Below are 25115 nucleotides of genomic sequence, written 5' to 3'. Positions count from 1 at the left end.
AGACCAATACAATACTTAGATAGGACCAGTGCTCACAGTGTTATGAGTCGCTGACTGCTAACATGGACTCATGACCCAAGACCACTGCAATCAGTCATAGAGAATGCTGGCTCAAATAGAAGTCCAATAGGTGGGGTCATACATCACTACCTGGCACCAGACTATTTCAGAGGCTCTGTCCACAGGTACTGGGCTGGGAATGAGGAACATTAGTATATGCCCAGGGTTAGGTTTTACTAGCCCAACACTAAATTCTAAGGCAAAAATCTTATGCTACCCCATTCTACCATCAGTGAATGGTATTTTATCATACTATGTTGTCCAAGTTTGAAGTAGTGTTGGAGAGGGCAGTTCCTGGATGACCAAGGAACTGTGTCATACCTGAGTCATACAACCACAAGGACCTGTACTGTCTCAGGGATGCAGAGATGCAGGCTAAAACATGAGTCTGTTTCATGGGGGTGCAGGTCTTTACCTGGTGCAGAGGTTCTGTCTGTGAGTGCTGGACTGTCAATAGATTTGTTGCCTGAGGTTGATAGGGGTCGAGGGTGAAGATAGTCCCTTGGCCACCAAGACTGACACTAAGCTGGATTGTGCCTGAGGTTCACAGTCACAGGAGCTGCATGTCAGGGAAGGGTACTACAAGGATGGTAGCCTACTACAAAGATGGTATGGTTGTAGTCAAAACTCATATCTTCCCCTCCAACATGTAAACCTCCACCTGATCCTGGGGGAGGTCTAGAGACTGTGCATGCAAGCTCTGGATTGGGTATGGTGACTTTGGTTTCTGCTTGGCAGTGGGTCTCACTGTGGCAAGCTAGTACTAGAATCTAAGGTCAAGTCCTGTGATAGCATTTGTGCCCTGATCCCCAGGCAGTGGAGCCAAGCTCCCAGTTCTGTTGCCTGAAGGGGAGGGGTGGTGGAGCAATCAGCTGCTTGGCTGATGGAGTCACAGTGGATCAGTCTACAGTATTATCCTAGGGGTAAAGATCCTGAGGCTCTGTCCACACCAGGTTTTACTATGGTAAGCCTAGTGCTGGGATTTAAGTCTAAGGTCTCTCCCTCCCCCAGGAAGGAGATGAGTCTTTCCACACTGCTGTTAGAGCGGAAGATGGGGGTGGCATGGTCGACTCTTTCCTTCCTACCTTCTTCAGTGCTTTTGTATTATACTAAAACCAGATACTATAGCCTCTCATCTGGCTTCCTTAGCTGTTGTGAAGGTAGTACTATGTGAGAATAGCTATTCAAACTGGGATGTATGTGGGGATATGATTGCTGGAGAATTTTATTAGGCCACCATTTTCCTCTGCCTTCAAAACTTGCTCTTTTTAATACTAAATTTATATTATTTTGACAGTCATATTATTTACCAAAAATAGAAACAATGTTTTAAAAGTATTTAACATTTTTAATGCATCTAAAGTCAGGAAGTAATATATTTCTGAAATCAGTTTGTATTTTCAGCACCTACAGAAGAAAGTATGTTCAGTTTTAAAGTATAAGATTTTCATTTCTGAAATTTTTGTTTTGTTTTTCATTTGGTGGGAGGAGGGTTCAAATAATCATTTAGGAACTTAATTTCATTTCTCGTATTTCCCTGCCCTTCTCTGCCCAGGATCTCACATACCCATTTTGGCTTATATATATTTGATTGATTGATTGATTGATTGATTTCCTTCCTTCTTTCCTTCCTTCCTTCCTTTCCTTCCTTCCTTCCTTCCTTCCTTTCCTTCCTTTCCTTTCCTTCCTTCCTTCCTTCCTTCCTTCCTTCCTTCCTTCCTTCCTTCCTTCCTTCCTTCCTTCCCTCCCTCCCTCCCTCCTTCCCTTCCTTCCTTCCTTCCTTCCTTCCTTCCTTCCTTCCTTCCTTCCTTCCTTCCTTCCTTTCTTCCTTTCAGTTGGAATTGAAACCAGGGATGCTTTACCACTGAGCTACATCTCCTACCCATTTTTTATTTTGAGACAAGATCTTGCTAAGTTGTCTAGGACCTCACTAAGTGCTGAGACTGACCTCTAACATTGCCATTCTCCTGCCTCAGCCTTCCAAATTGCTGAGGTTACAGGCCTGGACAACCAAGCCTGACTTTCATATGTATTTATTTTCAGATGACATGTCTGAGAAAAACTATAACTATGGTTTCTATGTTCCAAGTTCTGTTTCTGTTTCAGCATTTCTTATTCTGTTGTTCATTATGATGACGATTTCTAAGTAAAAAATATTTTACTTTGAAAGAAAACCTGATATTATTTTCATCTTCACTTTTTAGAAGTTTCTTTTGTCAACTCAAGATTCTTTTTTTTTTTTTAGCAACTCCTGTGAACTTTCTAACTTTGAAACCTATGCAGAAAATTTATCTATTTTTACCATCTGTCTGTCTCACATTGTATTATTAAGAAGGAACTTTTCAGCATGAATTTCATGAGATGGAGCGGGTGACTAATTCTCATCACATGGTTGCAGGATGAGTTTCTTAACACTTCTGATTTCTGAAGATCATTTGCTTTGTGGTGCATAACTCTACCTCAATTGCTGTGTAGCAAAGGTTTCACATAAATATGGAGTAATTTAAAATATAATTTCTTTCAGGGGTGCTTCTTTTTTAATTAGAGATTTATAATTATACATAGTAGTTGGGTTCATTTTGACAAAATCATACATGAAAGAAATTTGATTTCAATTCCTTTTCTTCACCCCTTTCTCTTCTCCTCCTCTTTCCCCTTATTCTTCCTTCTCTACTCTACTGATCTTCTTTCATTCCTTTATTTTTGACTGGTACTTTTTATATATACATGAAGGTGAAATTCCCTTTGGTACATTTATATATGCATATAACATGATTTTGTTAAATTTGTTCTGCATGTCTTCTCCTTTCCCTTCTTTCTTCCCTCCCTCTCATTCTCTTTCATCTACTCCACTTATCTTCCCTATTTATGATATCTAATCATCCCACCCCCACACACACACTGCCTTCTTTCCCTTATTTTGCTCTAGCTTCTACATATTAGAGAAAACATTTAACCCTTGATTTTCTGAGTCTGGTTTATTTCACTTAGCATAATGTCCTCCATTTTCATCCATTGTCAAATGCCATTATTTCATTATCTATGACTGAGTAGAACTCCATTGATCCATTCATCTATTGACGGCCATCTGGGTTGATTTCATAATCTGGTTATTGTGAATTGTGCTGCTGTAAACATTGTAGTGACTGTGTCACTGTAGTATGCCTATTTTAGATCTTTTGGGAAAATACCAAGAAGAGGTATAGCTGGATCACATGGTGGTTCCATTCCTGCTTTCTTGAGGACTCTCCACACTGCTATCCAGAGTAGTTGTACTGACTTGCAGTCCCACCAATAATGCATCAATTATTGGGGAGAGACTTCTCGAGTGCAGGTAGTGTTCTGTTACTTGATCTAGGCACTGGTCATAATGTTGCATTTTGTTTAATTTGTGAAAACTTACCCACCTATTCACTTACAATTTGTGCACTTTCCTTCAATAAATGGTAAACTAGAAAATATTGATTAAAAAGTAAAATCACTTTTTGTTTAAATTCTATTATACTTTAGCCCATTTTCCCAGGGACGTATTCTTCATTTTTAAACTGATCTATAAGAGCTCTTCCAGCAACTCAGATCAGAATCCTTGGAATCAATCTTGACTGCTGTCTTCCTCTCACACTTAGATTCAATCTGTGGGCAAATCCTTGCAGCACCTCGTGGGCCTCATAAATCCCTAATCCTACCACTAGTCCACTGCTACCAGCATCATCTTGTGCACAGATGATTGCGATTGTCAGTGCTTTCCCTACTGCGACACTGGCCTCCAGCCCTCGTTCAGCAGCCAGAGAGATCTTGTGAAAATGTAGGATAAATGATAACATTTGTTTATTCCCAACCCTCTGGTGCCTTCATATTTTTCTCCAAGTGAGAGGCAAAACCATTACTGTGACTCATAGGGTCCTTTAAAATTAGCCTGAGGTGACCTCTCTGACATGACCTACTCCTCCTCCTTTTGTTTGTTCTGCATCCCCACTGTGGCCTCCCTGCTGCTCCTTCAACACAGTAGACAAGCTCCAGCAGCAAGTCTCTGCAGTCACATTTCCCACTGCCTGGAAACCTCTTCAAGTACTCATCTACTGGTATCATTCGCCTCACTTTAAATCGCAAAGCAAACCTCACCTTCTCGAGACCTTCTCTGACCATCTCATTTAAAGTGGCAACTGATTTTAAGTCCTTTGGGTATAAGTGGAGGAGTAGAAAAACTGGGTCAAAAGGTGGGTCATTCCAAGTTTTCTTAGGATTCTCCACACTGCTTTCCAGAGTGGCTGCACCAATTTGCAACTCCACCAGCAATGTAAAAGTGTGCCTTTTATCCCACATCCACGTCAACATCTATTATTGTTTGTGTTCTTGATAATAGTCATTCTAATTGGAGTAAGATGAAATCTTAGAGTTGTTTTAATTTGCATTTCTCTAATTACTAGAGATGTTGAACATTTGTTCATTTATTTATTAATCACCTGTATGTCCTCTTCTGCAAAGTGTCTGTCCAGTTCCTTGGCCCATTTATTGATTGGGTTCTTACTATTTTTGGTGTAAAGTTTTTTAAGCTCTTTGTAAATTTTGGAGATTAGTGCTCTATCTGAAGTGTGTGTGGAAAAATTTTCTCCCACTCTGTAGGCTCTCTCTTCACATTATTGATTGTATCCTTTGCTGAGAAAAAGCTTTTTTGAATCCATCCCATTTATTGATTCTTGCTTTGATTTCTTGTGCTTTGGGAGTCTTGTTGAGGAAGTTTGATCCTAAGCCAACATGATGAAGATTTTGGCCTACTATGAGACTGACATTATTACCCTATGTATATGTATGATTACACAAATGGTATGAATCTACATTGTGCAAAACCATAGAAACGAAAATTTGTGCCCCGTTTCTGTACTATGAATCAAATGCAGTTTGTAAAAAAAAAAAAAAAAAAAAAAAAACCTAAGGCTGGTTGAGGATGTAGTTCAGTAGTTCAGTGACAGAGTGCTTGCCTAGTATAATGGAGTCCATACTAAGCCACATGAAAAATATCAATAATAGTGATAAAGATTTTCAGAAATAAAGGTTCAAATAAATAAAACAACAAAAAAGTGGTAATCGTCTTCTTCCAGCATTTCCTATCTCCTTCCTCTGATTTATGTTTAAACTTACCATCATTTAATATTTGTATGTGTGTATATACAAGTACATATATATGACACACATTTATGTATGGATACTATGGGTATGACAGTTGGAAAGAGATTGTTTTATATATCATTAGCAATTGATTACCATGAGAATTACAGTTATCAAAACTAGAGTTAGCAAAAGTAAGTTCTCAGAAAACAGATAATTCTTTTGAAAACAATCAAAATAACATTATATATGTGTGTGTGTATGTATATATATATATATATATATATATATATATATATATATATATATTTGAAACTTGGCAAATAGAACTTAGAGAAGGCATCTCTTTCTAAAACAACCCAGGTTCATCAATAATAAAATACTACCCTCAGGCACTCTTAAATTTTCTTTAATGTTCAAAAAATATGGCTTTGGCTTTCTATTTCACTAAGGAGTTTTTTCCAAAGTTTTCCTTTCTATAGACAATTATGCCTGCTTACATTTTTGATACCAGTGTTGTTGAAATAAAAATTGTCTGCTTCCATATATTCTTGTTTCCCAATTGCAGATGCAGATCTACTGATATATCAGGAAACCAATTTAGTGGGTTGGGGCCACTTTTGATAGAATAGAAAAAAATAATTAAAACATTAGTGTAAATTCTGAATATCAAGAGTAAATATGACTTTATGAAACTTTTGTTTTCATTGTGTGTGTTTATTAGGGTCATGGTGTGTAATAAATTTTCTAGTGAAGTCTACAGTTAAAGAGTTTGGAATAAACTATTCTAGGTATACTTGCTGCCTCAAGTCACTCAGAAACTTGCACTGTCTTGTACCCAGTGCTTGCTTTAATCAGGTAAATATTTTCTTGTTTATGTGGGGCTAGGAGATAAGGAGACTCATATCTCTAAGGATCAAAAGGTTATCATCCATTAAGTGTATTATTTCCAGAGAGAAAGATTCCAGTGGAATGATTAAAACAAACTGTTGACCAGTACTACTCTAGTGACCATCAGCCAGAATGGTTATCACCAATTCAGTTAAATGTTTCCTTTTCTCAGATTGCATCTCCTATGATAAATGGGAATAAATAATATCTTTGAATATCCCAATTACAAAATGTGATATATGCATTTATTTGCTTCAGTTTTCAAAGAGTATTGCATAGCACTATAGCATTCTGTATTTGTTTTAGAACTCTAATTCAAATTCACATTCTCTTCTCTTCTGAGTCCATTTACATAAGTGATTTAGAAACAACATATGTGATTAGTATTTGCAAATGCACTTACAAAAGTCTCCTGTGTCTCCAACACTTTATAGTATTTCCTCACCCTGAATCCAACCCCTTTCTTCCAATTTTGAAGCATGATGAGGTTATTTCATTTGATGGATCATTCACTTGTTCCTTTCCTAATTTTACTCCCACGTAATAATATAAATAAGAATTAACATTGACCTAGAAGAACATTATGAGTATATTCAGTTATGATAGAAATCTATTGATAAATTGTGTTTAGAGATTGGGAAGTTTGGGGAAGTGAAAGTGATCTAGATAGAAGAAAACTACAGAGGTATGTCTATGATTTCTGTGATATTAGCATCTCATAATTTTTGTTACTATTTATCTTTTCAATAGTACACTCATTGAGTATTTATGGCATTCTCAGGATAAAAAGATAAATAATATGTAACTCCTAATCATAGGAACTAGAAGTCTGATGGTGTACATTCCACTTGAATTTGACTGGAAGCTTTGACTTTACAATATAAACTGTCAATTAATTCTTATATTAAAAAAAATACTTTCCTCTTTTTTATTAAATATTTTTTTTGTTTTTTAAAGTAATACTTCCTTATTACTAAAGAAATGTTACACAATTATCCAAATTAGAAAGTAAGATTCCTGTATTGCAATCACACACTGTTTGCAATTATAGGATAGTTCACTGTGACTATATTCTAGATAGCCTTACGTAATAATTGTCTATTTTGTAATGACACACTGGAATATCTAGTTCCAAGAAAATACAAACAAGTAAGAAAGTGAAGACAAACACTCTGCTATCAAAATACAAATAGGGTCTCGAGAAGTATATTTACACACACACACACACACACACACGCACACACACATCTATATATATATATATATTTTTTTTTTTTTTAAGAAACATGGAAAGTTTCCTGTTGGACAAACTTGAAAGAAAGAGATTTATTGAATAAACATGGGGAAGGAAAAAAAAATTCTAAGTGAAAGAAGCAAACAAACAGAAGCTGTTCAGATTTCTAATGAAAGGTAACTGAGAAATTAACTAATGGCACAAGTAGCACTCAACCAAGGTTCAGAACTGACTTTTGCTATTCTGAAATCAAGGAGTGAAGAATGAAAAGCCAAAGGCCTCTCTGCAAAATTTGGTCATCTGGGTCAGAAGCCATCTAGCTTTTTCAATGTTCTCTGGGACAGAATGCAGTGGAGACCATCAGTGCTGAGTTATATCAAGGAAACATTTAAAAGAACTCATTTCAGATCATGCATTGTTTCCTGTTTCACAACAATCATAAACCCTTGATGTGACTTGGCAGCAATGAAAAAATTATTTCCAAGACTAAGGTAAAAGGAGAGCATTGAGAGGGATATAATGGCGAAAAGCGACACCACCTACCTAACTGATTTTCAAACTTGTGGTCTCAGACTATATTCATACAGAGGATTCCAAAGAGTTTAGATGTGTTATAACAATTGATATTTATCATTTGCTAATTAAATCCAAGAAAAAGTTTGAATTATTTAATTTGTCAAAAATATAAATAATATATCCAGTACATGTTGGACATAAATATACTTTTATGCAAAATAACTATCGGGTGACCCATCTACCTGGGTATCTCATGCTCCTTGACACTTTGCTGTAAATACCTAGGAAGCAAGGCTCAGAGTTCTCTACCCAGGTGTCTTATGGTAGCATAGACAATGAACAGCCTTGAGGGACAAGATAAGGTTTCTCTCAAGACGAAGAGCAGGCTTGCTTACTATCTGCTATAAATGGTAGGTTCACAAACTCAGTCTTCCTCTTCAGTCATGCAGCCTACACCATGTGTTGGCATCCATCTAGGTCCATTTGTGTCACCCCTGGGGAACTGATGCTCACTGGGGAAAGCAAGGGCAAATATATGGACATTGTATTCTGACACAGGAGTCCCCTGTTTTCTAGCAACCTACATAAGTAGTAAGCTAACTTGCTAACTTTCAAATAGAGTGAACCACAGATCCTTTAACAGGTCTTGACAGTAACTATAGTTTCAACAACAACAAAAAGATGTAATGAGAAGAGCAGTATTTTTCCAAATCTCTAATGTCTGAATTACTGGAAGAGAGCTGAGTTCTCATATGTGATTCAATTTTTTGCAATATATTTTGATTGAAATATAGGAAGGAAATAGACAAGCGGTTGGGATAAAGGGAAACCCTGTAGGCCCACTTAAAGGTTCTCAGGATTCCTTAGACCACATTCAGAGAATTGCTGATTTATAGTCATGTAGCTTACAGTCTACCATTAGATAGTTTTACTCTTTTTTAATAATTATTTAGATGTTGATGGACATTTATTGTATTAATTTATTTATATGTGGTACTGAGAATCTAACCAAGTGCCTCACACATGCTAGGCAAGTGCTCTACCACTGAGCCACAACTCCAACCCTAGATGGTTTTACTCTTCAACCCTGCAATACCATAACTATTGCACAAAATCGGGCATTCTGTTACACTGAGCAACCTTATATACAACCTTTGCTGTAGGACTTGTGCCACCACTTTAGCAACAGTTTCCATTTGCTTATTCATTATCCTAAAAGATCTGAATCACTTTATAAAGTCTGAATACAGTGATTACCTAACGATAGGTCCTTTACTTTAGGTTAGCAAATTACAGATGAAGTATGAAAAAAGCAAAATTCCAAGAGAGATTTAAAAAATATCTGACTCTATCAATAAATTCTGAAACTCCTGTTTTGTTTAATTTTTTTAGCACCAAATGTTAAGATTTTGGCTGCAACTGCAGACTAAAAAATTATCTGTCATGGTAGAATGAAAGCTGGAATCAAACTAAAATATTTAAGAGAGAGTCATGGAATTGTAGACACCACACACAGTATGTAAAAAAAGGATCTTAGTGATTGAAGTATAGAAGTGTGCCAAAGATGACATTAAGACATAGTAACAGGTGTCAAAGTTTTTCATTTTCTATAGGCCTCATACAAACAGAAATGGTATGAATCATTTTGTCTAGATTTCAGTGTATGTATGTTATACCTAACAGTCAATCCTATGTTGATATCGAATTTTGTTGAGACTATCTAATACTCAAGACAAGCAAAAAATAATCTTCAAACTTCTCCTTTACAGTACTAAAATTTTGCTTAGTTTTTTGAAAATTAATCTTATGCATTGATAGCATAGTGATCTAAAGGAAAATGTACCAAGCTGAAAGACCTGGATTTTAGTCCCAGTTCTACAACTAATTAGCTCCGTAACTTTGTGCAATTTGGACCCTGTATTAGTTTTCCAGGGCTGCTATAACAAAGTACTGCAGGCTGGGTGACTTAAACAACAAACATTTATTTACTCATACTTCTGAAGGTTAGAAGTCTGAGATCCAGGTGTTAGCAGGATTAGTTTCTTCCAAGATCTCCTTCTTAATTTGTAGATGGCCATCTTCTTCCTATGTTTTCACATGATCTTTTCTCTATAGATCTGTGTTCTAATTCCCTCTTCTTATAAGGCTATGAATCATAGGGATCACCCTAATAATCTTATTTAACTTAATTACCTCTTTAAAGATTTTATTTTCAAATATAGTCACGTTCTGGGGTATTGTGGGTTAAGACTTCAACATGTCTTATGACATAATTCAGTTCATAAGAACTCCTTTTCTAAGTCTTGGTTTCCTCCTTCATAAAATAGGGTATTGATCATCTCTAAAGTGTCTTTTCACTCTATGATTTATATAAAATACACTACAGATTACCTGTTACGCTTCATGGGCTACAAAATTAAAAGTACTATAAGTCTCTAAAAAACTAATATTCATCAACAGAAATATCTGAACTCATGATTCCATTATAATGTTAATGAAGACCACAGATGGTAAATGTTCATTTGAATTTCAAATAGTTGCAGATTTGCAAATGTAGTGAACCATTCAGCAAAATTTGCATAGTATGAAAAGTGTATGTAATTGGTTTTTTCTCATTCCAACAAGAACCAGCAGGACATTGCAAATATATATTGAAATGTCTACCGATTGATGCTAAAACCAAAAGGTTTTTACTGAGGCTACAAAAATTAAGTAATGCCATGATACCATGGCCTATGGTTTGAAGACATAGGAAGACATTTTTATTTGCACTCCTTGTTATTTTGTTTCTTTTCTTTTTTTTCTGTAATGATTTTATAGCTAAATATATAGCATAGCAAGTGTTTTCTAAAATTTAGCTTTCTTTTTAAGAGTCTCATAGTGGAGAAATCTTTATCTCCATAGTCACCTGGAGAAACTCAGGGAAACCCACCCCAAACCTCTCCATGGTAGATTAGGGGGTCTGCATAAACTCTTTCAGATTCATTTTCATCGGAGTCGTAGCACCACAAATGCCTTCAATACAAAGTGATTTAGACTCAGGTAATAAAATTGACCACACAGAATTACCTAAAGTGTACATTAAAAACAGTAGTGTGTAGACCTCATCCTATATAATGTAGGATAATTATCATCCTACATTATGTAGGCCTCAGCATATTGATTTAGTATGTCTAGGATAGAGTCCAAGAGACAAAATTTTAAACAAAAATGGAATGCATAATGTCATCCCTTCCACAGAAGATTTTGATACACCTGGTCCACTTGGGTTTGGCAATCGCTGATACTGACAGAGCATTAGATTTCATTAACCTTTAGACCTTGTAAAGTCTACCTGTAAGTCTCACTCCCTGGAGCATTGGGATAGACTGGTTTTAATCTCTCTGTTGCTAGATATACTCTATACACCACAAGATCAAGAATGATTTGTAAGGGAACACTAAGAAATTGTGACTGTATAGAGATACTCCAACATACATAGGAAATCTTATATTTTAATAATCAAGGACCATAAGTCCCAAGTGAAGTTTTCTAACTACTCATATGAATTTGAAAAGAGAAGTACAAAGACTCTTCTTTTGCTTAACCTCTTCCTAGGGTGCTCTTTCTACCACTGTATACAATTTATTTATAAGGAAAAACTGTGAAAGATTTTGAAATTTAGTGAGCATACTGCCTAGTTCAGCAATCCACATTACCTCTGCCTTTACCTTTAACTATATATTATTTTACCATAGAAAATTGATGATAATGAGAATAACTTGTTTACAGAAATGAAAATTCCTGCCACTGATCATTGCCTTGTATTGATTTCTGCCACTGATACTGTACCTTGCAGAAACTGTACAGTTTTGCTAGCTTTATACCCATTTTTAAAAGTCAGTTCAGCATGCCTTATCTGACAGTAAATGATTGGGACTTTGAGTGTTCATTTGAGTGGTTTATAATATCTTATTTTTTCTCTCATTAATGAGTTAAAATATATGACACGTGAACTTATTTGATATATTTAAAATATTATTCTCTAACCTGTTCATGTGTTAACAAATGTTTATTGAATGTATATTAGAAACCACATTGGGTACTCCAGGAATCCTGATATTAGCATTCATGCTCTGTGTCAGTCCATACTCTTGAGTATGGGCTAGATTTATTGACATGCTTGTAAAGAATATAATAAAATAGAACTAATGAGATATGATTTCCAAGATTATAAAAAAATTATAAATTCTATGTAGAGCACCTTTTATCATTCTCTTGCTTGCCTGCTCCAAAGGAAGCTGACTGCCAAATTAGCTGTACCACAGAGAGCCTCATGTGGAAAATACCGATGAAGTCCAGCTAACAGCTGTATGAACACGTTTGTAAGTGGGTCGTCTCTCAGTCAACCCTCAAGTTGACTAACACCCTGGACAATCCATTAATTGCAAACTTGTGAGAGACCCTGAGTGTAAGACACTTGGATTCCTTACCCGCAGTAATGGAGATAGTATATGTTATTTGAAGCCTTAAGTTTTAAGGTAACTAGTTATGCAACAATAGATAACTATTGTAGCTTTTTTTCTGGAAAAACTTAAAAAGTATTCCATCAAAGGTGCCCTGCAATAACCACAAAGTGTAGGATCAGTGAGGGGATCTCACCCAGTATTGTTAACCTTTAGCACAATGTCCAGCAATCAGTTTCAGGGTGTCCGTGTCTAGGTGAAATTAGGAACCTAGGAACACAAAACAGAACCACACCCAGAAGAATGCTGAAGAAAGATGTGCACTCCTATGTTCAGAGCAGTACTGTTTACAGAATCTAAGTGTCTTTCAATGTAGGAACAGATAAAGAAGATGTGTTCTACGCCCATAATGGAATGCTCTTCAGTCTCAAAAAGAATGAAATCCTGTCATTTGTGACAACATGCTGTGCACAATAAGTATAGACTTTTTTTTTTTTTCAACTAAAGAAACCAATACGGGAAGCAAAACAGTATAAGAGAAAGCCCATGGATTTTGAAACTGGAAATGCCTCGGTTTAAGTTTTGGCTGTCACTAACTATAAAGCTTTGAGTAAGTCTGAATCTTTAAACAGGTATTGTACTGCTTACCCTTCAGAGTTGCTGGATTTGAGCTTCAGAGTTTAAAGAAATACATTAAAAGAACCAGCACATGATAGATGCTAGATAAACAACAGTCATCAGAATTATTATTCACATTTTCATTTTCTTTTCCTTATGGCTGGTCCTACGGCATTCTTCAACATATATTATTAAAAACCCTTTATCAAACTCTATTTAATAGCAGAAGACATTCCGTATTTTACTCATTGCCTACTCCAGGACCTAGAAAATCTGATTTCAGCATGAAAATACATGTCCACAACATGGAAACATTGCTTCTTCACCGTTTATTGAATGTAGGAGAGAGGTTGTTTGGTTTGTTGGCATCAGGAAGCAAAGTATAGGCTACAAGCACAGCAAATTTTCTATAGCATCACTCATAGTGTGCCCACTATCTGAAAATAAAACAAAATCTAAAATCAACAACCTAAAACTTTAAAAAAATTTTTTAACTAAATTTAACAAAATATATTTGGTTGCATCCCAAGTAGGAAAAATTAGAGAACTGGAGAAAAAGACTGAGAGGGGAGAATGGATCTTAAGCATATATTTGTGGTAGTTGAAGTTTTTGTATTAAATGAATAGATTACTTATTCAAAATATTAATTAAAATGTATACTTTCTGAATCATATTAATATTGCCCATTTAATATTTCTATTTCAGTTTTGTAATCCCAGACATTTCTTTTTTCTCTTCTAGCAGAAGAGCACACTAATTCCAAGCATTTCCTTTTAAAGATAGTACAAATATGAGTTTTTCACTCTGGAAAGTTACCCCTGCCCTCAAATGTAGTTTTGTCTTTGATATGATTAAGCATTTCACCCAGTTTTGGTCACCTGTGGTTAAGGAGCAGCTCTCTCTCCCACACCTCTCTGCAGGGACAGAAAACAAAGAAAACATCCCATCACCTTTCAAGCTAATTCATTTTTATTAGCCACAGTTTTGAACAGTCATCCTTGGTATGAACCTGGGACACATCCTGGTGTAGTAACAGCTCTCATTCTTCTCTTTTCACCTACAAGAGAACTACTGGGATGTGAGCTGCTCTGATATTTTACCCTCTTTTTAGAATGTCTTAAACGTTGTCTGTAGGGGTGCCAGGCTAGCTCAGGTGCAGTAAGGGCAGCGGAGTCAAGACCCCCAGACTCCGGGAGTTGGGTGAAAGTAGGCTTGTGGCCAGCAGCCTGCAAACTCGTTTATTGCAGGAACAGGTATACATTTTATAAGTTTCCTGCCCAGTCACAATGTGCCATGGGGGATCAGACCTCCAGGCTCCTATACAGGTTCCCTTGGTAACACTAGGTCAACTTGGGGCAGTTGTTTACCTTCCTAGGTGGTCAGAGCGGAATGCTCCTCTCTGCAAGTTTACACACTTGAGACATTAACTGCTTTGAGGCAAGAACTAGGATTTCTCCCAAGGTTGCCACTTCATTTGGGAGTCAGAATAAGATGAGGGAGATCCAAGATGGTGGACTAGAGGGAGGCTGTGTTCCTTGTCACTCCATATCTCGGATTTCAAGCAGAGGACAATCTGTTTCTCTGTGATGCAGTCTCTGCTGTTCATTGATCCCCTGATGTTTACCCCATTTGTCTACCTCAATCACCCGCAGTCTGCCAGCATATCAACTACTTTTTGAGTGCAGATTTCTCACTGACTGCTGCCTATCATATGCCATTTGCCTGTTTGTCTGCCTCTTGCCTGCCCATCACCTGCCTTTCATCTACCCATCACCCATTGCCCAAGGTCCATCTGCCAATCATCCAACGGTAGCCTGCAGACTGCCCGCAGACCACCAGCGGATTGCCAGTTGCCTGCTGTTGCCAGGAAGTCCACTGTCACAGTACCTGCATGTTTGGTTACACGTCACTGCTGCCATTTTGGGACAACAGTCAGGACCTGCAGGAACCCCTGAGCCGACTGACAGCTCCCCACACTCCCCATGCTATAATTCCCCATTTACCAACATGATTGGAAGCCAGTGCAGTCATCTTGGATTATCCTGGAAGCACAAGCTGCCATCTTTAGGTGGGGCAAATCTCATCCTGAGACACCTGCTGGAGACTGGAAGATCATTGTCAGGTACCTCTCATGTATCAGGTTACTGAAGACAGGGAGGTTTGAATAGTAGTATATGATTGACATAGTGTAGATTCTTTTTGAAAAATTTTAAGTTTTTCTTTATTTTTCTTGCTCTGTTTTCCTTTTGTTTACCTGTTTCCTCAGTCTTTTTCTCCTTTTCTCATGCTAACAACCAACTTATTTTGATTACAATTTCACTCTTCCTACGACCTAGAACTTCTTTATACTCTTTTCTTATCCCATTAACAGTTACATCCTACACCCCTCCCCATATTCTTTTTCCTTCATTAGAAACTGCAGACCTCATTGCAAATCTGTTATACTGTAGATAATAATTGAACTCATCCCCTCTGCTTATGATGGCAATATTGTTAAATCTTCATAGGGGCTATTTGGTTCAGGGCTGCGTATTGTCTGTATTGGGTGCTGGTAACATTTATCTCCCCCTTAAAGAACAGGTTTCGGAAACCTGCAGGGCCACAATAAGCCTACAGTGGGAAACTGCAATATCCTATATCTGCACTGCTAGAGGAGAAGATACGTGACAACATGAAAAAACAGGGGAAGAAAGTGTTCCAAATAAGACGATATTTTGATAGAATCTAATCACAGCATGGTAGAAGAAATGTCAGAAAAGGAGTTCAGAATATACATGATTAAAATGATTTGCAAAGCAAAGGATGAGATAAGAGAGCAAATGCAGGCAATGAATGATCACTCCCAATAATCAGTTGAAAGAGTAACTGCAGGAAGCAAAAGATCATTTCAACAAAGATATATAGTTTCTGAAAAAAACAAACAGAAAGATTTGAAATGAAGGAAACAATAAACCAATCACACTTCAGATAGAGCACTAATTTCCAGAATATATAAAGTACTCCAAAAACTCTACACCAAGAATACAAATAACCCAATCAACAAATGGGCTAGGAAATGAACAGACACTTCACAGAAGAAGATCTACAAGCAATCAACAGATATATGAAAAAATGTTCAACATCTCTAGTAATAAGAGAAATGCAAGTCAAAACTATCCTAAGATTCCATCTCACCCCAATTAGAATGACGATTATCAAGAATACAAACAACAATAGGTGTTGGCAAGGATGTGGAGAAAAAGGTACACTCATACATTGCTGGTGGGGCTGCAATTAGTGCAGCACTCTGGAAAGCGTGTGGAGATTGCTTAGAAAACTTGGAATGGAACACCATTTGGACCAGCTATCCCACTCCTTGGTCTCTACCCAAAGGACTTAAATCAGCATACAACAGAGAGCAGTCACATCAATGTTCACAGCTGCTCAATTCCCAATAGCCAGATTGTGGAACTAACCTAGATGTCCTTAAGTTGACGAATGGATAAAGAAGAAACTGTGGTATATATATAATATATATACAATGGAATCTTACTCAGCCATAAAGAATAATTAAAATTATGGCATTTGCAGGCAAATGGATGAAATTGGGAATATCATGCTAAGTGAGATAAGCCAATCTCAAAAAACCAAAGGGTGAATGATCTTGCTGATAAGCTGATGGTGACACATAATGGGGGGTGGAATGGGGGGCAAGAATGGAGGAAGAAGGGACTGTATAGAGGGAAAAGAGGGGTGGGAGGGGGTGGTGAAGAGGAAAAATAACAGCAATGAATCAAACACCATTACCCTATGTAAATGTATGATTACACAAAATGGTAGGCCTCTACTTCATGTAACAGAGAAACAAAGATGTATCCCATTTGTTTACAATAAAAATAAATTTAAAAAAAAACTCAACATTACCAACAGACTAAATCACTTGGAAGACAGAACCTCAGACAATGAAGATAAAATATTTAGTCTTGAAAATAAAGTTGATCAAACACAGAAGAGGGTAAGAACTCATGAATGGAACCTCCAAGAACTATGGAATATCATGAAAAGACCAATTTAAGAATTATTGGGATTGAGGAAGGCACAGAGATGCAAATCAAAGGAATGAACAACCTATTCAATGAAATAATATCAGAAAATTTCCCAAACCTGGAGAATAAAATGGAAAATCAACTACAAGAACAACTTACAGAACATCAGTGCCCCAATTACAACAGATCCACACCAAGGCACATTATAATGAAAATGCCTAACATACAAAATAAAGATAGGATTTTAAAGGCTGCGAGAAAAAAGCATCAGATTACATATAGGGGGAAACCAATATGGATATCAGCAGATATCTCAGACCCTAAAAGCCAGAAGGGCCTGGAACAACATATTCCAAGCTCGGAAAGAACATGGTTGCCAACCAAGAATCTTATACCCGGCAAAACTAACCTTCAGATTTGAAGGTGAAATAAAAACCTTCTATGATAAACAAAAGTTAAAAGAATTTACAAATAGAAAGCCTGTGCTACAGAACATTCTCAGCAAAATATTCCATGAGGAGAAAATGAAAAACAACAATGTAGGTCAGCAAAGGGAGGAACTACCTTAAAGGAAAAGCCAATCAAAGGAGAAACCAAGTCAAGTTAGAAACCAAAAATAAGCCAAAATGAGTGGGAATAGACATCATATCTCAATAATAACCCTGAACCTTAATGGCCTAAACTCATCAATCAAAAGAAATAGACTGGCAGACTGGATTAAAAAGAAACACCCAACATTATGCTGCCTTCAAGAGACTCATCTCATGGGTAAGAACATCTACAGACTAAAGGTGAAAGGGTGGGAAAAAACCTACCACTCACAAGGACTCAGTAAAAAAGCGGGGGTTTCCATTCTTATATCAGATAAAGTGGACTTGGAACCAAAGTTAGTCAGAAGGGATAAAGAAGGACATTTCATATGATATAAATATTTATGCCCCAAATAATGGTGCATCCATGCTCATCAAACAAATCCTTCTCAATTCCAGGAATCAAATAGACCACAAAACAATCATTCTGGATGACTTTAACATACTACTGTCCAAACAAAAACTAAACAAAGAAACCATAGAACTCAATAACACAATCAATAACTTAGACTTAACAAAGGTATATAGAATATTCCATCCATCAACAAGCAAATACATTTTCTTCTCAGCAGCACATGGATCCTTCTCTAAAATAGACCATATGTTATGCCACAAAGCAGCCCTTAGTAAATGCAACAAAATAGAGATACTATCTTGTATTCTATCACATTATAATGGAATGAAATTAGAAATCAATGACAAAATAAAAAAGAAACTACTCCAACACCTGGAGACTAAATAATATGCTATTGAATGAAGCATGGATAAGAGAAAACATCAGGGAAGAGATTAAAAATTTCCTAGAAGTAAATGAGAATGACAATGCAATATATCAAGATCGCTGGAACACTGTGAAAGCAGTACTAAGAGGAAAATTCATTGCATGGAGCGCATTCAAGAAAAGAATAAAAAGTCAACAACTAAATGATCTAATATTACCTTTCAAAGATCTCTCAAAGAAGAACAGAACAAAACCAAAAGTAATAGAAGGCAGAAATAATTAAAATCAGAGCTGAAATCAATGAAATTGAAACAAACAAGTAATTCAAAAAATTGAAAAAACAAAAAGTTGGGTTTTTTTTGGAAACGTAAACAAAATAGATAAACCCTTAGCACATTAATGAAGAGAAGGAGAGAAAAAACTCAAATTACTAAAATTTGTGATGAAAAAGGAAATATGACAGTCACCATTGAAATACATAACGTAATTAGAAACTACTTTGAAAATCTATACTCCAACAAATTAGAAAATCTTGAAGTCATCACAAATTTCTAGAGACATATAATCCTCCCAAACTGAACCAGGAGGAAATACACAATATAAACAAATCAATTTCAAGTAATGAAACTAGAACAAGCTATCAAAAGCCTACTAACCAAGAAAAGCCGGGACCCAGACGGTTCTCAGCTGAGTTGTACAAGACCTTCAAAGAAGACTTATACCAATAGTCCTCAAAGTATTTCATGAAATACAAAAGGAGGGGGAACCCTTCCAAATTCATTCTATGAAGCTAGTATTACTCTGATACCAAAACCTGACAAAGACACATCAAGGAAAGAAAATTTTAAACCAATATCTCTGCTGAATATAGATGTAAAAATCCTCAACAAATTCCTGAAATCACATACAAAAACAATTAAAGAAGATAGTGCACCACAATCAAGTGGTTTTCATCTCAGGGATGTAAGGTTGGTTCCACATCTGGAAATCAATAAATGTAATTCATCACATCAATAGACTTAAGGTTAAGAATCATATGATTATTTCAATAGATGCTGAGAAAGCATTTGATAAAATAGCACCTCTGCATGCTCAAACACTAGAAAAAATAAGGGTAGTAGGAACATACCTCAACATTGTAAAGGCTACGTATGCTAAACCCATGACCAACCTCATTCTAAATGAAGAAAAACTGAAAGCATTCCCTCTAAAAACTGGAATAAGACAGGGATGCCCTGTTTCACCACTTCTATTCAACATCATGCTTGAAATACTAGCCAGAGCAATTAGACAGACCAAGAAATTAAAGGAATATGAATAGGAAAAGAACAACTCAAGTTATCACTATTTGCCAAATGACATTTCTATATTTAGAGGATCCAAAAAACTCCACCAGAAAACTTCTAGACCTAATTAATGAATGCAGCAAAATAGCAGAATATAAAATCAACACACACAAATCTAATGTATTTTATTCATAAGTTATGAATCCTCTTAAAGAGAAATGAGGAAAACCACTCCATTCACAATAGCCTCAAAAAAAAAAAAAAAACTTGTGAATCAATCTAAAAAAAGAGGTGAAAGACCTCTACAATGAAAAATACAGAACATTAAAGAAAGAATTCAAGGAAGACCTTAGAAGATAGAAAGATTGCCCAGGTTCTTGGATAGGCAGAATTAGTATTATCAAAATAGCCATACTTCCAAAAGTGCTATACAGATTTAACACAATTCCAATTAAAATCCCAAAATCCCAATGACATTCCTCATAGAAATAGAGAAAGCAATCATTAAATTCCTCTGGAAGAACAAAAGACCCAGAATAGCCAAAGCAGGAAGAGTGATGCAGGAGGTATCACAATACCAGACCTTAAACTATACTATAGAGCATAGTAACAAAAGCAGCATGGTATTGGCACCAAAAATTGACAGGTAGACCAACGGTACAGACTAGAAGACACAGAGACAAATCACATAAATACAGTCACCTCATACTAGACAAAGGAGCCAAAAACATACAATGGAGAAAAGATAGCCTGTTCAACAAATGGTGCTGGGAAAACTGTAAATCCGTATACAGTAAAATGAAATTAAACCATCATCTCTCACTCTGTATAAAACTCAACTCAAAATGGATCAAGGATATAGGAATTAGGACTGAGACCTTTCACCAAATAGAAGAAAAAGTAGTCCCGAATTTTCATGTTGACTCAGGATCAGACTTCCTTAACAAGACCCCCAGGGAGCAAGAAATAAAAGCAAGAATCAATAAATGGGATGGACTTAAACTAAAAATGCTTTTTCTCAGCAAAGGAAACAATCAATAATGTGAAAAGAGAGCCTACAGAGTGGGAGAAAATATTTTCCACATACACTTCAGACAGAGCACTTTTCTCCAAAATTTATAAAGAACTTAAAAACTTTACACCAAAAATACAAAAAATTCAATCAATAAATGGGCTAAGGAACTGGGCAGACACTTCATAGAAGAAGACATACAGGTAATCAACAAATATATGAAAAAGTACTCATCATCTCTAGTAATTAGAGAAATACAAATTAAAACCACCCTAAGGTTTCATCTCACTCCAATTAGAATGGCTATTATCAAGAACACAAACAAAAATAAGTGTTGGCATGGATGTGGGGAAAAAGGCACACTCATACATTGCTGGTAGAGTTGTAAATTGGTGCAGCCACTCTGTAAAGCAGTATGGCGATTCCTCAAAAAACTTGGAATGGGACCCACCATTTGACTCAGTTATCCCACTCCTCCATTTATATCCAAAGGACTTAAAATAAGCATACTACAGTGATGCAGCCACATTAATGTTCATAGCTGCTCAATTCACAATAGCTAGATTGTGGAACCAACATAGATGCCCCTCAACTGATGAAAGGAAACTACGGTATATATACACAATGGAATATTATGCAGCCATAAATAAGAATAAAATTATGGCATTTGCTGGAAAAAAATGGATGGAGTTGGAGAATATCAAGCTAAGTGAAATAAGCAAAGCCCTCAAATCAAAGACCAAATGTTTTCTCTGATAAGTGAATGATGATACATAACGGGGTGGGGGGGTCAAAAGAATGGAGGAACTTTGGATGGTGTAGAGGAAACTGGGGCCAGAGGGGGTAGTGGAAAGAAAGATATTAGACTGAGACAGACAGTAATACCCTGTGTATATGTATGATTACATGAATGGTGTGAATCTACTTTGTGTACAACCATAGAAATGAAAAGTTGTACCCCATTTGTGTACAATGAATCAAAATGCAGTCTGTAAAAATAAAAAAATTAATAAAAAAAAAATTAACTTTTGATTAACCCAAGCTTTTGGTAGAAAAGAACTAAATGAGATCCTGTCAATGTAATAGGTATGATATTTTTGTATGGTATAGATCTTTATTGATCTAAAAAATCTGCTTCTGCTGACAACCTGAATAGCATCATATATTCTTAAAAAAATGAATCCAGTTGGAAATGCAATAGAATTACAATGAGAATGTGCTTGCCATGGTAGACTGTGAGCATATTCAAAGATGTTGAAGCAAGAGGAATTTCTTAAAGGCAAACATGAGGATTGCATAAGATATTCTGAAACAATAATCCTTGGCACAAGATTAAAAATAAGGGTAGTGCCAACTGCTTGTGTCAACATGAACTAAATAAATTTTTAAAAAAGCTAGCAAGTTAATGATAGAGAGTTCTAATGCAATACTACCTTGTAGTAATTATCACAGAACAGTCTGGCAGAACTACAGCCTTGTACACAGGCTCCTGTGTAGAGCTGAAAGGGGGTTAAATGAAAGGCAAGTATGAGGTTGTGTAGGCTCTGCACCCTACTTCTCCACAAGGACTAGGAAGAACCTCTGCCTCCCATTTTGGAAAGGCACATCCACCTCCAGATTTCCTTAGGGATCTTGTTTATTCTCTATTTTCCACTCCATCCACATATTTTCCTAGTTCTTTGACTTTCATTTAAAACTCATTAACCTCATGGGCTTTATTTTTATTTTGAACTTGACCTTTCTCACTAAGTGTTTTTTCCATTGCTCTGTCAGTTGGATTTCAGCCCTTCACTTTACTATCAGCATGATGTGGAGCAAAATCCCTACACTTTCTGTGCCTTCCTTTTGTGGCTATAAAATGTTCCTGCTTCATGAGATTCTTAGAAGGAAAAAATAAGTTAAAAGAGGTAGTTTATTAGAATAGAGCCTGATATGAAGGAAGCACTATATGGGACAGATGCTATAATTTTTATGGAAAATTCATTTATTTTTCTTATTCTATTTTTAACTTTTATTTTCTTGAGATTAATTTTAGCATTGTCTTTCTTCTTCCTTTTTTCTGTAAGTTTCTCTATCATTTTAAGTCACTATGTTGATTTTGCTTTTTTGTTAGAACTTTGCATTAGTTTACTACAGTTACTAGTGTTAGGGCCTTTTTTTTTTTTTTTTTTTTTTTTTTTGGGTGCTGGGGATGGAACCCAGGGCCTTGTGCTTGCAAGGCAAGCACTCCACCAACTGAGCTATCTCCCCAGCCCCTTTACTTGGTTTTTGTTGACCTGTTTTCCACTTATATTTTTCCTTTTGGTTGAATGGAATTGGTAGTGGTAGTGGTATGCAAGGGGTGGTTTGTTTTTATAGTGGTGGTGAGTTTAATGACTTGCCTTCATTATGGTCAATAAGCAGTAAGTTAACTACTAAACTTTAGTGTGCCTCAGAAACACCTAGATGGACTATTAAAGCACAGATTTATGGCACATGCCCAGAATTTCTGATTCAGAAATACAAGTCGAACAAATTCTCAGGTGACCCTGATGCTGTTGGTTGGTGATCGTGTCTTAAGAACCCCTGGTCCAAAGGAGTATAAATGGGGAAGGGAGCTCTTCTTATGAACTAGGGAAAGCTCTTTCCATGCACCCAGTTTAGCTCTAACTGTGTACCTACAGGCTTTACTTGATTTTCCCCAACACGTTCCACCCCATGCTCAGTTTGAACTTTTCCCAGGGCCGTTTAATCCCCCTCTGCATGTGGGCTACTGAGTTGCTGGAAAGTTTTACTCAAACTTCACACCATTCCCTTGTGAGAAAATACATGACTCTGAATCCAACCAGGCTATCCAGAATAAATCACGATCCAGTCGTAGGCAGATCTTGGCGATTGCATTCCAGGAAGAAATAGCAATATGAACCTCATGCCCAAGGATACACAGTTCTGTCCTGACACGTATGAGGAGCCAAGGGACTGTGGTTCTTTCAGAGGAGCCCTATCCCTGGAGTCAGAAGTAAGAACCTGTTAAAGTCATTTCTGATGTAATTTGGGAAGAATGGTGATAGAAACAACTAAAAAACACTCTGTGGTACATCTGTGGGCTCTCTTTCTCCCAGGGAAGACTGCTTCCTGTAGTGGATGTTTAATTTTGTGTAATTTTATTATCTACATTTCTACCAGCTGTGTATAGCATTATTGTATATTATATAATATTTACATAGTTTACTTTTTTTTTCCACCTTCTGATCACGATTTATGTCTCACTTCTACTTCAATTACCCTGTTCCAAATCATTTCGGTGTCCAAAATTTTGAAAAAGATGGAAATGGCTTGAGTAGATTTTCCTATCTTTTTCCTTTGCAAAAGATGTTATCCTCAGAAAACTAGGGTCCCTCAGGAATGCTTTATCAATTTTGGGTTTAAACCACCCAGTTAATTCTATTAGACAGTTGTATCTTCCAAATCTATTGACTTTGTTTCCTTCACTGAGGGAAAGTTTCCCCTTGAAAGAACTCTTCTCCAATATCAAATAGCCTTTCTGCCTCCTTCTTACCTCTCAAACTCTGCCCTCTTAAGCATACTGCAAAGTTTCAGAAGTAACAAGTCACTTAGCTCTCTCCTGCTATCTCGCCAGTGTGCCCCAATCCAAAGGAGATAATGGTCATTCAAAATACCTACAGCCTCACCCATCACCTCCACCTAGTAGAGCTCAAGCTGAGTAGATACGAAGTGTACTACTCTATTAGAAATTGGGAGGCCATGAGCCACACAAACCATCAGTAAGTGTGCCTTTGTAAGCCTGGTGAACCTAGAACATGATCTGCAACCTCCAAGAGTTCCCTCTTAGATTTGAGCTGTTAGGATTGTGATAGGAAGGTCTCCAAAATTGTTGAGTACTTTGTTACAGTTATTTTATGTTAATTGTTATAGTTCAGGATTTTAGATTCTTCATTTCCCTATATTTGGTCATTTTGGATCTTTTTCTTTCCATTGGGGCGAGGGGCAAATCTCTTGCAGAGAAGCAGATGGATCCACTAGCTTTACCTTTTTCACTTTTTTTAAAAAAAATATTTTTTGTTCTAATTTGTTGTAATGATAGTAGAATGCATTTATGCATTTAAATAAATCATATATAAATGTATGTAATTTCTCATTTTCCTGATCATACATATTGTAGGATCACATCGGTCGTGCTACCTCTTTCACTTTTAGGGCTGCTGTTGTAAAATTATCTACCACAGAAGAAATGAAATATTTCGCTGTGATTTTTTTTTTAAGTCTTGCTCCTTGACAAGCTGAATAGGAACCAAGACATCATGTAATTTATCATCAAAACTGGGACATTTTTGACAGTGGTAAATGCTAAACCATTAGAGGTGCTAGTATAACTGGGACAATCCAGAAAAACCAGAACCCATGGTCATTGCCACCCTCTATAATGCGCACATTCCCTTTCCAGGGTGAAATTTCTAAAAGAAACTTTCAGCAAACAGGCTATGGTGTCACCCCTGCCAGACCATCTGCTTATATCTGCAGCTCCAGGAAGTCTTGAGATTGGCTAAGTTACACAAAGATATTTACACACATGTGAGATCTGAATCCTAACTGCCTGGGTTCTTCTGGTG

Source organism: Sciurus carolinensis, chromosome 8, assembly GCF_902686445.1.
Source record: "Sciurus carolinensis chromosome 8, mSciCar1.2, whole genome shotgun sequence".
NCBI classification, from domain to species: Eukaryota; Metazoa; Chordata; class Mammalia; order Rodentia; family Sciuridae; genus Sciurus; species Sciurus carolinensis.
This window is presented reverse-complemented; position numbering follows the sequence as displayed.